Genomic DNA, 16,364 nt, shown 5'->3' with positions numbered 1-16,364 from the left:
CTTGCCTAACACACACCAAGTCCCATCGGCCTTGCAGTATTTAAAGATCCTAGCGGGTTTCGCAGAGGGTAAGCTCATACTCGGGGGGGACTTCAATACCCCCATGGATCCACTCTTGGATTCATCGACATCCCGTTCCTCTATATCCTTTCCTAAAATACGGGCCCTGAAACGTGCCATTTACAATGTGCATCTTGTAGACGTATGGTGGATACTGTACCCAGAATCACGAAACTACACACACTTTTCCAACTTTCATCGATCATACAGTCATTTAGATTATTTCTTAGTCGATCACGGCTGCTTAAATTGGAACCCAAATTGTGAAATAGATCCTATGGTTTGGTCTGACCACTCTCCTATATTCCTGACACTTGCAGTACCCTCTACCCCAATAAAAGAATGGACATGGAGGTTAAATGACTCGCTTCTGACTGAGCCAGGGTTTGATACTCGGATAGCGGAGACTATTTCGAACTTCTTTACAGACCACGCCTCTGATGACACTTCACCACCCATTAAATAGGAGGCATTAAAGGCGGTATTACGGGGTAGTTTTATCCAAATGGGTGCCCGTGTGAAAAAAGAACGCTCGGCTTTGATAGCTACGGCGGTACACAAACTCAAGACACTAGAGACTACCCATAAATGCTCCCCGACTGTCGAAGTGCTTGCGGAGGTTTCTTCTGCTCGCTCTCAGCTTAGGGAATTATATGAGGCATCAGCCCGTACATTCGCGCACAAACTAGCCTTTCACCAATACAAATTCCGGGATAAATGTGGTAGATCACTAGCTCGCACCCTGCATACCAAACAACCTAACACCTTTATACCTCACATATGGGACAATTCTGGGAAAACTCTCGTCACCTTCTGAGCTGGGACAAGTTTTCCGGGACTTCTATCAATCCCTCTATAACATACCTACAACAAGCCCCACTGAGTCCCTCTTTACTAGAGCGGACACACAAGCCTCATATATCGCACAAAATGCATTACCTACTCTAGATGACGAAACGATAGAGGACCTTGAAGCTCCGATCTCGGAAGACGAGGTTGCCCGCGCCATTGCATCCACCCCATCTGGTAAAAGTCCGGGCCCTGATGGCTTCACTCCAAAATTTTATAAACAATTTGCTCCCTTTCTCACTCCCTTCTTAACAAAAGTATATAACTCCATCTCTGAGAGATCAGTATTCCCGCCGCAAACGCTAGAGGCACATATCACCCTCATCCCAAAACCAGACAAAGACCTAACTATATGTGCTAACTACCGACCCATTTTGCTGATAGGGGTAGATCTGAAGGTGTATGCGAAGGTGCTAGCTAATAGATTACAACCGTTGTTACCCCGCTTAATACACCTAGATCAAGTTGGATTTGTGCGTGGATGAGAGGCACGAGATAACACCCTGAAAACACTTCTCATTGTGGATTATGCTTGGGCCCACAATGTCCCATTGTGCCTTCTCACGGTCGACGCGGAGAAGGCCTTTGACCGCGTCGACTGGCAATTTCTTCGCCTATCACTGCAACAACTGGGTCTAGGCCAAAACATGCTCTCCAGAATAATGTCCCTCTATACCTCTCCCTCCGCTAGGATTAGACTAAACGGTTCTCTAGCTCCAAAATTCACTATTCATAATGGAACGTGACAGGGGTGCCCCTTGTCCCCCATTTTATATGTTCTTGTTATGGAACACCTAGCCATTGCCCTTAGAAACAACCCGGCTATCCATGGTATTAGTATAGGCCCCATACATACTAAACTTGCCCTATTCGCAGATGACTTGCTCATATTTGTGACCCAACCGCAAGTCTCCTTGCCCTCCATTATGCAGGAGTTTCAGAGATATGGAGAGGTTAGTAACTTTAAAGTTAATCATAATAAGTCAGAAATCCTCAACATTTCACTCACAGAAGCAGCTCTCCAACAGCTCGCGTCTTCCTTCCCTTTTAAGACAAACTCCACATCTATTCGTTATCTAGGAATTCATATCCCAACAGACGCTTCCCAACTATTCACCAGCAACTTTACCCCGTTACTTCTTAGAACACAAGCAGATCTGACCACGTACGCATCTAAACAGCTCTCTTGGTTGGGCAGGGTGAATGTTTTGGAGATGGATGTTCTCCCTCGATTCCTCTATCTTTTTCAGACCATTCCTATTCACATTCCCACCTCGTTCTTCAAAAGGCTTTGTCAGATCTTTTCTAAATTCATATGGCAAGGAAACCGCCCCAGGATAAAGTACGATACAATGATTCTTCTGAAGGCCCGGGTAGGAGCGGGGGTCCCGGATGCCTCTTCATACCATAAGGCAGCGGTACTCACACGTATTGTTGATTGGTTTCACCACCCTTCCTCCAAGCTCTGGGTTCAATTGGAGGGACATCTCAACGAGGCTGATCTTTGCGCCCTGCCATGGATACCTACGGCTCGGCGTAGGGATAGTACCCTCTCTACTGCTCTCACTCGTCAGACTCTTCAGATATGGGACCGACTGCTATTAACGAGTAAAGTATCTAAACCTCGGGGCCCAATGACTCCTCTCTTTGGGACTCCGGCTTTCCCTCCGGCTGAAGGTGAGCAGAGATTTGGACCCTTGAATAAAGATAATCATAGACGTTTAGCACAGGTTTTACGTGCTGACCCATCTTTGAGACCAGACATACCCCCCCAGATGGGCCCGGGGCCTCCAATCATGTGGTTACAAAGGAGTCAATTAATGTCATACATACGTACTTTCTCCCCCATTTCAGAAATACTGGATGACCCATCAGACTTTGATGAGCTGGTCTTGCAACCGGAGCCGCCAACACATGTAGTATCACTGTTATATTCCCTTCTACTAAAGGTATCTACCCCTGACCTGCCAACGTACACGTGGAACTGGGAAACAGATCTACAACATTCCATCTCCCCTGATGATTGGCAAAAAAGCTTTATCTTAACGCATAGGATCTCTTTGGCAACTAAGACTCAAGAAACAGGGTTTAAGCTATTAACAAGGTGGTACAGATGCCCAGTGACTATCCAACGGTTAAACCCTTCTCTATCAGGTACTTGTTGGAGATGCATGTCCTCTAGAGGGACAATGCTCCACATATGGTGGGCCTGCCCTCCAATTCGGAAACTTTGGCAAAAGGTCTTTGATCTATACAGCAGGCTGATGGCGACCTCAATTAAGCCCACACCAGAGATAGCCCTACTATCTATGCTTCCGGGCCCACTCAAGCTGATTAAAAAAGACATACTGCGCCACTTTCTGGCCGCAGTTAGGTCAGTGATCCCCCGACATTGGAGAACAGTAGATGTGCCTTCCTTGGGTGACTGGGCTGTCGAAGTGGATCGGATAAGAGATTTGGAGCACCTGTTGGTGCAGGAAGCAGGTAAGGAGGAACAGTTCTCCACCACCTGGTCTTCATGGTCGATGTTTCGTTACTCTGATGACTTCCCCATATGGGTCAGGGATGCCCCATCTTTACCCACCGATTAGCCATGCTGGAGTGCTTTCCACCTTTGTTGTCATCCCGTATCTTTCTACATGCTATCATTCTTACCTTTCTTTCTGTCTCCCTTTCTTTAAGTACTGAACAAATCACTCAAACATATAAACAAAGATCATATACCCAGAATTGCTCAATAACATGAATATTTATAATAAGTGATTAAATGATCCCTACAGCATTCCAACCTGATTAGGAGGAACCTCATGATAACACCAACACGCGAAATCACATTTTTTGGAATAAACTAAGATTGAAAAGAAATACACCATTCATTAATCCACCCCAAGTCACATCTGTTTCTAGCATCCATTTTGCTGCATTAGTTGACCAACCTTGCACTTGGGACAATGTTTGCTCTTGACTAGTGGACTACACCATGCTGCACTGTGTTTTTTTTTCCCCAGAAAAATGCATCAAAAAAGGAAGGTGATGTCATTCTACAGAGGGCAAACACTGGGCAACATTGAAAAACTCATGCAGTTGCCCCCCACCCCTCTTGTCTCCTATGGGATAGAGGATATATGAGGATCATTCTAGCAGGCGTGACTCTGTGTGACTGTGATCCCCGGGGCCTTTCCTCTACCCAATGTCTACCCTGGCAAGGATGCATTAATGGGCACTGATGAGCCAGGCAGTAACCAGAAAGTGTTTTTTACCCCTTAAGTTCCGCACTAAGCCCATGGCCTTTGGCCCACCTAGAATCACCCCTGTCGGTGGCTAAATGAGTGTGTTTGAAGTTGGCACTTACGATTTTTGGGGGAAGATGGCCTTGTTGTCTCCCCTGTTGGGGCCCGAGCAAGAGTAGCCTCCCTTCGTCCCCTCTGGTGGCTTGTCTGTAGCCTCATTTTTTTTTTGCCTCCCTGTTGAAATAACAGAAAAAAAATAGTTTCAAAAATAAATCAATGGCAACCCCCCCCCCCCCCCAAAAAAAAAGGAATGTTCATATCTGCTTTATATTTAACTTCATCTTTAAAAAACAAATTCAAAGATTAGAGAAAACATTAACTCGATTTTTCAAGGCTTACTTGGAGAAAGCACATGTACAGACAGCTAATTTACACATACACAAAATCTCACAAAAGTGAGTACACCCCTCAAATTTTGGAAAATAGTTTATTATATTTTTTCATGTGACAACACTGAAGAAATGACACTTTGCTACAATGTAAAGTAGTGAGTGTAAAGCTTGTATAACAGTGTAAATTTGCTGGCAACAAAAGTGAGTACACCCCTAAGTGAAAATGTCCAAATTGGGCCCAAAGTGTCAATATTTTGTGTGGCCACCATTATTTTCCAGCACTGCCTTAACCCTCTTGGGTATGGAGTTCACTAGAGCTTCACAGGTTGTCACTGGAGTCCTCTTACACTCCTCCATGATGACATCACAGAGCTGGTGGATGTTAGAGACCTTGTGCTCCTCCACCTTCTGTTTGAGGATGCCCCACAGATGCTCAGTAAGGTTTAGGTCTGGAGACATGCTTGGCCAGTCCATCACCTTTACCCTCAGCTTCTTTAGCAAAGCAGTGGTCTTCTTGGAGGTGTGTTTGGGGTCGCTATCATGTTGGAATACTGCCCTGCGGCCCAGTCTCCAAAGGAGGGGGGGGAATCATGCTCTGCTTCAGTATGTCACAGTACACATAGACATTCAAGGTTCCCTCAATGAACTGCAGCTCCCCAGTGCTGGCAGCACTCATGCAGCCCCAGATAATGACACTCCCACCACCATGCTTGACTGTAGGCAAGACATACTTGTCTTTGTACTCCTCACCTGGTTGCTGCCACACATGCTTGACACCATCTGAACCAAATAAGTTTATCTTGGTCACATCAGACCACAAGACATGGTTCCAGTAATCCATGTCCTTAGTCTGCTTGTCTTCGGCAAACTGTTTGCTGGCTTTCTTTTGCATTATCACTAGAAGAGGCTTCCTTCTGGGACAACAGCCATGCAGACCAATTTGATGCAGTGTGCGGCGTATGGTCTGAGCACTGACAGGCTGACCCCCCACTCCTTCAACCTCTGCAGCAATGCTGGCAGCACTCATACATCTATTTCCCAAAGACAACTTCTTTTTTGACAATTTTGGCAATGTTCTTATAGCCTAGGCCATCTTTATGTAGAGCAACAATTCTTTTTTTCAGACCCTCAGAGAGTTCTTTGCCATGAGGTGCCATGTTGAACTTCCAGTGACCAGTATGAGAGAGTGAGAGCTATAACACCAAATTTAACACACCTGCTCCCCATTCACACCTGAGACCTGTAACACTAACCAGTCACATGACATTGGGGAGGGAAAATGTCTAATTGGGCCCAATTTGGACATTTTCACTTAGAGGTGTACTCACTTTTGTTGCCAGCGGTTTAGACATTAATGACTGTGTGTTGAGTTATTTTGAGGGGACAGCAAATGTACACTGTTATACAAGCTGTACACTCATTACTTTACATTGTAGTAAAGTGTAATTTCTTCAGTGTTGTCACATGAAAAGATATAATAAAATATTTACAAAAATGTAAGGGGTGTACTCACGTTTGTGAGATACTGTACATATATTGCTTACATTTTTGATTATGTGATGGATGGACTCCATCTGTTCTTACTCGCAGTGCTTTAGATCAGACCATTGCTTTCGGATTTGGTCCTTCGTTTGTTACACTGGAGAAAATACTCCCTCCAAAACGGCGATGACCTTCTCCAAAATGAGGTCCTTTTGGCTGTTGGGCCTTTCGTAGTTTGCAGTCGTAGTCGTGCTTCTCAAAGATGCACATCATCTTTACCATCTCATCCTTGCTCATGGGGGTGGATTTGTGCCTCCTATAAGCTCCACCACCACGTGCCTGCCTAGAATTCTCTGAATCCGCCATGTTGTCCCTCCCGAATGTTCCGCCGTGTGTGCGCATGCAGAAGAGAGATGGTCACACCCCAGCGTCATGACGCACTGAGAGCGGAGTGTATATAAAACCATAACGCGCGGTCGATGGAACAGCCGTAGGAATGATCTGGGGGTGGAGGACGAATGATCGACATCGCCAACATGCGAAAGGAGCCCTAGAACGAAGGAACAATTGTAAATTAGGGCATCGGTGGTTAGTGGCCTATACTGCTTAGTTTGAGGCCTATATTGGGACCAGATTATAAGTTAAGCCTGACATTATGGTTTGTCTTCTGTTCTGTCTTGCAGGCATCTGATAATTTATCATGGTGGATAAATTCACTGCGCCCGACTTTTTGCCTCAATTTATCGACCAGTACCGGGAGCTGCCCTGTCTGTGGAAGGTGAAGAGTAGGGTTTACTCTAATAAAATCAAGAGGAAGGCAGCGATGGAGAAACTTCTGGAATTGATGAAGCCTCTGTACCCCAGGGCAGACATCAATTTTGTGAAGAGCAAAATTGGAAACCTGAGAAGTACATTTAATAGGGAGCACAACAAGGTCGAGGAATCACAGAGATTGGGAGCATCAGCTTATCAAACCCAACCCAGGCCATCACTCTGAACACTCCCTTCCACATCGGATGAGGCCACAGCTCCTGAGGTACACCCTCGTCCTTTGACACAGGATTAAGATGTGGAGGAGCCCAGCTTGACCAGGTATAGCATTGTTGAACATATTTGTATCCAAAAATAGAATGATGATAACTAGACGTTATTGTTCAAAAATTTCTGCCTTAACAAAGTGGTTTCCATATCAATAGACAGTAGTGGCCAAAAATGATTGGGACAAGAAGGTAAAATTGGAACAAGAAGGAAAAATGCTGGGGTCAGAATAATAGTCTTTTCTATTTCTCCACATTCAATTTGCAACAGTCATGAGCTCTAAATTGTGTGTGATTGATGACCAAAATTAAAAAAATAATACTAATTATGTCCCATTTTCATACACAGGAAAGTGGCAGTTTGGACAAGCCAGTGGCCAGCAGCAGTCACAGATCCCTCCCCTACGCTCTCCTGCTAAAAGGGCCAGGAAGAGCAGGAACCTAGACAAGGCCACAGCTGCCTTCCTCAGCCACGCAACAACGACAATCAGTATGGCCCCAGATTCAGCTGAGGGATTTGGCTGTCTGACAGCAAATAGGTTAAGAGATATGAATGTGGAGCAAAGGAGGATGTGCGAGGAACTAATCCTACAGCTCCTCAACAAGGGGGGGAGGGGAGAAATTCCGCAAAAACCCATATCTCTGATTTAGATGCCCCACCTCCACCACCTCCACAGCCACCACAGCAACCCCACCCACCACAGCAGCCCTACACCACAGCAGCATGCCAAACATTGGCAGTTCCAGCCCCAAGACCCCCAACAAGCCCGCTGGGCTGGGGATTTTCAGCCATACAATTCTTAATTTGCTTTTTTTTTGTTTTTAAATTATAATTTTAGTTGTTATACTTTATTTCTTTTTGTATGCAGAGAAAGCACTTTTTTGGTTAAGTTATTGAATTTTGATTTGGATGGCAGATAACATGTCTAATTTATTTTATTTTTTAAATAATGCACAAGAAAAAAATGGCCTCGGCCGATGTGGAAGGGAGCGTTGACAGTGATGGCCTGGGTTCAGCCTGGTCTGTCGAAAACCGCAGGCTGTGGTAATACCACAGCCTGTGGATATACCAGTCATTTGCTGCTACTCCCGATCTCTCTGAGTCCAGGACATTCTTGTGCTCCCTATTAAATGTACTCCTCAGGTTCCCAATTTTGTTCTTCAGAAAATTGAGGTCTGCCCTGGGGTACAAAGGCTTCACCAATTCCAACAGTTTCTCCATAGCTGTCTTCCTCTTGATTTTTATAGGACCTTCTTGTGATTCGTATTAAATAAAAAATAAAAAAAATTGAATAATACTTGTGTTTTACTTAAAATGACAGTTTGGGAGTAGGCAGGTACATTTAAAAAATACAATGTAGAATTAAAAGGGACATCAACATAGTTGTATCTTTGATCTTCAAAACTACGGGATAAGGGTGTTGTGGAAACTTGACACAAAAAAAAAATATTTTTAATATCACTATAAAAAAAAAAGCCTTTTTAAATACGTTTGGCAGAACTCCGTCAGTTTCACAAGCAAAACAGCTTCATTATTATCCCATTATAAAGAAGAAGAGAATGTGCGCTGCATTTGGAGATTTCATAATTTGCCGCATCACGAATGTGAACTCTCCATTACGAACCAACCGCTTCCGGCTCATACTAGCTTCCGAGCATGCATTTGTACTTTGGACTTTTGTGCGACGGACTTGTGTACACACGCTTGGAAAATCCAACAACAGACATTTGTCCGTGGAAAATTTTAAAGCCTGCCATCCAACATTTGTCCGCGGAAAATCCGACAACAATTGTCTGCTGGAGCATACAAACGGTCGGATTTTCTGACAACAACCTGTCATCAACTTAATAGTGGTACTCATAAAGGAATCAAAAAACTGACATAGTGTTGAATCGTTTAACCACTTCAATACCGGGCACTTTCGCCCCTTCCTGCCCAAGCCAATTTTTAGCTTTCAGCGCTGTCGCACTTTGAATGAGAATTGCGCGGTCATGCTACACTGTACCCAAACAAATTTGTTATCATTTTGTTCTCACAAATAGAGCTTTCTTTTGGTGGTATTTGATCACTGCTGGGGTTTTTATTTTTTGCGCAACAAATAAAAAAGACCGAAAATTTAGAAAAAAAGATTTTTTTCTTTGTTTCTGTTATAAAATTTTGTAAACTGACGGGCACTGATAAGGCAGCATTGATGGGCACTGATGAGGTGGCACCAATGGGGTGGCACTGATAGGCGGAACTGATGGGCACTGATGGGTGGCACTGGTATGTAGCACTGATGGGCATTAATAGGCAGCACTGATGGGCACTGAAAGGCTGCACTGATGGGTACTTATGGGTGGCACTGATAGGTGGCATAGATGGGCACTGCTGGGCACTGATAGGTGGGCACTAGTAGGTGGCACTGATGGAAACTGATGGGTGGCATTGATGGACACTGATGGGTGGCACTGCTGGGCATCACTGATGAGGAGACAGCTGGCAAGCATTCACAGTGGGCACTGACTGGCACCATTTGTGGGCACTAATTGGCATCTTTTAGGGCACTGTGTGGCATCCCTGGTGGTCCAATGTGGGCATCCGTAAACAATCAGCACAGCCCCCCCGTCAGGAGATCCACCGATCGGCTCTCCTCTACTCGCGTCTGTCAGACGTTACATAGTTACATAGTAGGTGAGGTTGAAAAAAGACACACGTCCATCAAGTCCAACCTATGTGTGTGATTATGTGTCAGTATTACCTTACATATCCCTGTATGTTGTGGTCATTAAGGTGATTATCTAATAGTTTCTTGAAGCTATCAATGCTCCCCGCTGAGACCACCGCCTGTGGAAGGGAATTCCACATCCTTACCGCTCTTACAGTAAAGAACCCTCTACGTAGTTTAAGGTTAAACCTCTTTTCTTCTAATTGTAATGAGTGGCCCCGAGTCTTATTAAACTCTCTTCTGCGAAAAAGTTTTATCCCTATTGTGGGGTCACCAGTACAGTATTTGTAAATTGAAATCATATCCCCTCTCAAGCGTCTCTTCTCCAGAGAGAATAAGTTCAACGCTCGCAACCTTTCCTCATAACTAAGATCCTCCAGACCCTTTATTAGCTTTGTTGCCCTTCTTTGTACTCGCTCCATTTCCAGTACATCCTTCCTGAGGACTGGTGCCCAGAACTGGACAGCATACTCCAGGTGCGGCCGGACCAGAGTCTTGTAGAGCGGGAGAATTATCGTTTTATCTCTGGAGTTGATCCCCCTTTTAATACATGCCAATATTCTGTTTGCCTTATTAGCAGCAGCTTGGCATTGCATGCCATTGCTGAGCCTATCATCTACTAGGACCCCTAGGTCCTTTTCCATCCTAGATTCCCCCAGAGGTTCTCCCCCCAGTCTATAGATTGCATTCATATTTTTGCCACCCAAATGCATTATTTTACATTTTTCTACATTGAACCTCATTTGCCATGTAGTCGCCCACCCCATTAATTTGTTCAGGTCTTTTTGCAAGGTTTCCACATCCTGCGGAGAAGTTATTGCCCTACTTAGCTTAGTATCATCTGCAAATACAGAGATTGAACTGTTTATCCCATCCTCCAGATCGTTTATAAACAAATTAAATAGGATTGGTCCCAGCACAGAACCCTGGGGAACCCCACTACCCACCCCTGACCATTCTGAGTACTCCCCATTTATCACCACCCTCTGAACACGCCCTTGTAGCCAGTTTTCAATCCAGGTACTCACCCTATGGTCCATGCCAACGGACCCTATTTTGTACAGTAAACGTTTATGGGGAACTGTGTCAAATGCTTTTGCAAAATCCAGATACACCACGTCTACAGCATTCCTTTATCTAGATGGCAACTCACCTCCTCATAGAAGGTTAATAGATTGGTTTGGCAAGAACGATTCTTCATGAATCCATGCTGATTACTGCTAATGATATCATTCTTATTACTAAAATCTTGTATATAGTCCCTTATCATCCCCTCCAAGATTTTACATACTATTGATGTTAGGCTAACTGGTCTGTAATTCCCAGGGATGTTTTTTGGGCCCTTTTTAAATATTGGTGCTACATTGGCTTTTCTCCAATCACCTGGTACCATTCCAGTCAATAGACTGTCTGTAAAAATTAGGAACAACGGTCTGGCAATCACCTGACTGAGTTCCCTAAGTATCCTCGGATGCAAGCCATCTGGTCCCTGTGATTTATTAATGTTAAGTTTCTCAAGTCTAATTTTAATTCCGTCCTCTGTTAACCATGGAGGTGCTTCCTGTGTTGTGTCATGAGGATAAACACTGCAGTTTTGGTTACTGAGACCCCCCGATTCACTCGTGAAGACTGAGGAGAAGAATAAATTCAATACCTTTGCTATCTCCCCATCCTTTGTAACCAGATGTCCTTCCTCATTCTTTATGGGGCCAATACGGTCTGTCCTCCCTTTTTTACTGTTTACATACTTAAAGAATTTCTTGGGATTTTTTTTGTTCTCCTCCGCTATGTGTCTTTCATGTTCTATCTTAGCCGTCCTAATTGCACCCTTACATTTCTTATTGCATTCTTTATAAAGTCTGAATGCTGAGGATGATCCCTCAACCTTGTATTTTTTGAAGGCCTTCTCCTTTGCTTTTATATGCATTTTTACATTGGAGTTAAGCCATCCAGGATTTTTGTTCGCTCTTTTAAATTTATTACCCAATGGGATACATTGGCTAATGCCCTTATTTAATATGCTCTTAAAGCAAACCCATCTCTCCTCCGTATTCTTTGTTCCTAATATTTTATCCCAATGTATGCCTTTTAGCAAGGTTTATAGTTTAGGGAAGTTGGCTCTTTTGAAATTCAGTGTCTTTGTATTCCCTTTATGTTTCCTATTTGTGTGATTTATGCTGAAACTAATTGACCTGTGATCGCTGTTACCTAAACTGCCCCGTATTTCCACATCTGTGATCAGGTCTGTATTGTTGGTAATCAGTAGATCCAGTAATGTTTTATTTCTAGTTGGTGCGTCTACCATCTGACCCATAAAATTGTCCTGCAAGACATTAAGGAACTGGCGAGCCTTAAATGAATGCGTGGTTCCCTCCGCCCAGTCTATGTCTGGATAATTAAAATCCCCCATTATGATAACACTTCCCATCCTTGCTACTAATCCAATTTGTGATAGGAGATCCGTCTCCACTTCCTCCTTCAGGTTAGGGGGCCTATAGCATACTCCCAGTATTATTTTCCCCTAGGCTTCATCCCTTTGGAGCTCTACCCATAAGGATTCCACCTCCTCTCTAGCTCCCTCAATGATGTCATCTCTCACATTCGCTTGTACATTATTCTTGATATATAGGCATACCCCTCCCCCTTTTTTACCCTCTCTATCCTTGCGGTATAGGGTATACCCTTGAATGTTTGCCAGCCAATCATGAGAGCTGTTGAACCAGGTCTCTGAAATTCCCACAAAATCCAAATCCTCCTTGTACAACAGTATCTCTAGTTCACCCATCTTGTCTGCCATGCTCCTGGCGTTGGTGTACATGCCACATAGTTTAGACCGGTCGCATATTGTCCTCGTATTGGGTGTTTCAAAATTGCAACTAGGACTTGCTACTATACTCACCTTGTGTTTTTGTGCTTTGGTTAACCTACCACTAATGCCCCCAACACTACCCTCTGGAATATCATCCGCGCTGGCTATCACTGTCTCTGGACCCTCCCCCCCATCGCCTAGTTTAAAAACCCCTCTAACTTTTTGGCCATCTTCATTCCCAGCAGATCTGCACCCTCCTCATTTAGGTGCAGTCCGTCCCTTCTATAGTACCGGTTACCGACTGAGAAGTCAGCCCAGTCCTCCAGGAACCCAAACCCCTCCTTACTACACCAGCTCTTCAGCCACTTGTTTACTTCCCTAATCTCCCTCTGCCTTTCTGGTGTGGCTCGATGTACCGGTAGTATTCCTGAGAATACTACCTTGGAGGTCCTTTTCCTCAATTTAGCACCTAAGTCCCTAAAATTGTTCTTTAGGACACTCCATCTGCCTCTGACTTTGTCATTGGTGCCAACGTGCACCATGACAGCCGGGTCTTCCCCAGCCCCTCCCAGTAATCTGTCCACAAGATCCGTGATGTGCCGAACCCGAGCGCCCGGTAGACAACATACTGTTCGGCGCTTCAGGTCTTGGTTACAGATTGCCCTCTCTGTCCTTCTAAGAATTGAGTCCCCTACCACCAGAATCTGTCTTTCCTTTCCCTTTGCTGCCCCCCCACTCTCACTGGAGGAGTTCTTCCCCTGGCAGCTAGGAGAGTCCCTCATCTCCAGCAGTGCTGGTCCCTGACTGGTTTCACCAATGACACTCAATGGAGCGTACTTATTGGGATGCTCCAGTCCTGGATCGGCCTCTCTGGCACTTCCCCCTCTACCCCTCCTGACTGTCACCCATCTACTCTTTGCTAGTGCCTGCGCCTCTTTGTCTCCACCCGCCTCTGTGCTGGCCCCTGCCGGCACCTGCCGTGTACATTCCTGGCTCACCTTTAGTATGGAGGGACATCTCAGTGCTGACAGTTGCTTCCCTAGATTCAGAACCTGGGCTTCCAGGGAAACAATGTGCTTACATTTTGCACAGCAGTATTCACCCTCGATCGGATGATCAAGGAACGCATACATGCGGCAAGATGTACAAAGAGTCGCCTCTCCACACCCGCCGGGCATCGTACCTATTATATTTAGTGAGGATTTGGGGATTTTACCCTGTCCAAATTACCTAACAGCTAGCTTCCTGGCACTAATACTCAAGACAATACACAGGTACTCACAGACCTATGTACAATCGCAGAACAGTCGCAGACCTACATGCACTCGCAATACTCAAGTATACAGTACACAATACACAAGTACTAACGATCCACACACACTACTCAGACAACACTCAGATACTCACACTACACAGGTACTATGACCCCTGTTATAACCTCCTGTTTTAAACTCTAGTTTTTAACTCCCACTTATACCAAGTTCCACAGCCAAAGACTGAGCACGCTCAGACTGAGTTCTACACCCAGTTAAATAGGCACCTGTGAGCAATTAACCCCCCCCCCCTTAATTGATAGGCTGAAGGAACCAGAGGAAAAAAAAAAGAAAAAAAAAGAAAAAAAAGCTATTTAAAAAGTGACAGAAAAAGGCAAATGAAAAACTAAAAGGAAAAGCCCCAAAAATGCACCCCAGCAAACCCAGCAATCAACAAGCAAGACTTATTCACTCTATAACTCTAGTTTTTAACTCCCACTTATACCAAGTTCCACTTACACAAAGTTCCACAGCCAAAGACTGAGCACGCTCAGACTGAGTTCTACACCCAGTTAAATAGGCACCTGTGAGCAATTAACCACCCCCCTTAATTGATAGGCTGAAGGAACCCGAGGAAAAAAAAAAAAAAAGAAAAAAAAGCTATTTAAAAAGTGACAGAAAAAGGCAAATGAAAAACTAAAAGGAAAAGCCCCAAAAATGCACCCCAGCAAACCCAGCAATCAACAAGCAAGACTTATTCACTCTATAACTCTAGTTTTTAACTCCCACTTATACCAAGTTCCACTTACACAAAGTTCCACAGCCAAAGACTGAGCACGCTCAGGCTGAGTTCTACACCCAGTTAAATAGGCACCTGTGAGCAATTAACCACCCCCCTTAATTGATAGGCTGAAGGAACCAGAGGAAAAAAAAAAGAAAAAAAAAGAAAAAAAAAGCTATTTAAAAAGTGACAGAAAAAGGCAAATGAAAAACTAAAAGGAAAAGCCCCAAAAATGCACCCCAGCAAACCCAGCAATCAACAAGCAAGACGTATTCACTCTATAACTCTAGTTTTTAACTCCCACTTATACCAAGTTCCACTTAAACAAAGTTCCACAGCCAAAGACTGAGCACGCTCAGACTGAGTTCTACACCCAGTTAAATAGGCACCTGTGAGCAATTAACCACCCCCCTTAATTAATAGGCTGAAGGAACCAGAGGAAAAAAAAAAAAAAGAAAAAAAAGCTATTTAAAAAGTGACAGAAAAAGGCAAATGAAAAACTAAACGGAAAAGCCCCAAAAATGCACCCCAGCAAACCCAGCAATCAACAAGCAAGACTTATTCACTCTATAACTCTAGTTTTTAACTCCCACTTATACCAAGTTCCACTTACACAAAGTTCCACAGCCAAAGACTGAGCACGCTCAGACTGAGTTCTACACCCAGTTAAATAGGCACCTGTGAGCAATTAACCACCCCCCTTAATTGATAGGCTGAAGGAACCAGAGGAAAAAAAAAAAGAAAAAAAAGCTATTTAAAAAGTGACAGAAAAAGGCAAATGAAAAACTAAAAGGAAAAGCCCCAAAAATGCACCCCAGCAAACCCAGCAATCAACAAGCAAGACTTATTCACTCTATAACTCTAGTTTTTAACTCCCACTTATACCAAGTTCCACTTACACAAAGTTCCACAGCCAAAGACTGAGCACGCTCAGACTGAGTTCTACACCCAGTTAAATAGGCACCTGTGAGCAATTAACCACCCCCCTTAATTGATAGGCTGAAGGAACCAGAGGAAAAAAAAAAAAAAAAAGAAAAAAAAAGCTATTTAAAAAGTGACAGAAAAAGGCAAATGAAAAACTAAAAGGAAAAGCCCCAAAAATGCACCCCAGCAAACCCAGCAATCAACAAGCAAGACTTATTCACTCTATAACTCTAGTTTTTAACTCCCACTTATACCAAGTTCCACTTAAACAAAGTTCCACAGCCAAAGACCGAGCACGCTCAGACTGAGTTCTACACCCAGTTAAATAGGCACCTGTGAGCAATTAACCACCCCCCTTAATTGACAGGCTGAAGGAACCAGAGGAAAAAAAAAAAAAAAGAAAAAAAAGCTATTTAAAAAGTGACAGAAAAAGGCAAATGAAAAACTAAAAGGAAAAGCCCCAAAAATGCACCCCAGCAAACCCAGCAATCAACAAGCAAGACTTATTCACTCTATAACTCTAGTTTTTAACTCCCACTTATACCAAGTTCCACTTACACAAAGTTCCACAGCCAAAGACTGAGCACGCTCAGGCTGAGTTCTACACCCAGTTAAATAGGCACCTGTGAGCAATTAACCACCCCCCTTAATTGATAGGCTGAAGGAACCAGAGGAAAAAAAAAAGAAAAAAAAAGCTATTTAAAAAGTGACAGAAAAAGGCAAATGAAAAACTAAAAGGAAAAGCCCCAAAAATGCACCCCAGCAAACCCAGCAATCAACAAGCAAGACGTATTCACTGTATAACTCTAGTTTTTAACTCCCACTTATACCAAGTTCCA

The sequence above is a fragment of the Aquarana catesbeiana genome, linkage group LG02 (genome assembly GCF_042186555.1).
Source record: "Aquarana catesbeiana isolate 2022-GZ linkage group LG02, ASM4218655v1, whole genome shotgun sequence".
Lineage (NCBI taxonomy): Eukaryota > Metazoa > Chordata > Amphibia > Anura > Ranidae > Aquarana > Aquarana catesbeiana.
This window is presented reverse-complemented; position numbering follows the sequence as displayed.